The 824-nt window shown below is 28.6% G+C and overlaps 1 protein-coding gene across 1 annotated transcript in view; it reads right to left on the reverse strand.

The window, feature by feature from the left end:
- Positions 1 to 824, reverse strand: part of LOC108687311 (dynein heavy chain 2, axonemal) — a 51,835-nt gene that overhangs the window by 41,989 nt on the left and 9,022 nt on the right. The window lies entirely within an intron of this gene.

Consider the following 824-nt stretch of genomic DNA (forward strand, 5'->3'; position numbering starts at 1 on the left):
TTAATCAGCGATATACAATGCACAAATTATTTGTAAAAATGTTTTTTAATAGCTCAAAAATAACATTACAAAAACAAACTGCATTACAAACATTAACTTAATTAGTTTATTAATAATTTTGATAAAAAATAATAGATAATTATTTAAAAAATAATAGATAACATACTAACATTCTATTTCAGAAAAAATACTCGTTTAGAGAAGTTGTAACTCTTCGAGACTTTTTAAATTAACCGAGAAACTACGTGCACACGGTAGCAATCGTTATGGAGCGACATATCGTAACACGAATCTGCCATAAGTACGCTCTTTACTTCTCCAACTTTAGTTACACAAGAATTGCTTTGTGTAACCTGAGAGTGCGCAATGTACTCTGTTTCCTGCGCGGATATTTTTTTGTCGAAGTTATTCGGCCATTTTTACATTTGCGTAGTTTTTAGGAAAAAATTCTGACACAACTCGTCAAAAATTTGCCGCAAACTAGCAAACGTGCCTTGCAGCACTTGCTCAGGAGTTTGAAAAAAATATTTAAAATATTTTTAAAAATATGCAATCTGCCATAAATTTTTTAAGTTGATTTAGTAAGAAATTTATTCAGGATATAATGTCAGACATAGGATGCAAAAATAGATAGTAAATAATTAAGTAAAGATAGATAGCATAAACAGCAAGTATAAAGGTAAGTAGGTAGTAAATAAATAGTAGATAGCATAGATAATAAGTGTAAGTACGACGTGGAATAATCAAATAAATAGTAGTCATTAATATTGGGTTGTCCGGAAAGTTTGTGCCGACTAATTATAAATTAATTTATATAATTTAAT

This window comes from Atta colombica, unplaced genomic scaffold (assembly GCF_001594045.1).
Source record: "Atta colombica isolate Treedump-2 unplaced genomic scaffold, Acol1.0 scaffold205, whole genome shotgun sequence".
NCBI lineage: Eukaryota > Metazoa > Arthropoda > Insecta > Hymenoptera > Formicidae > Atta > Atta colombica.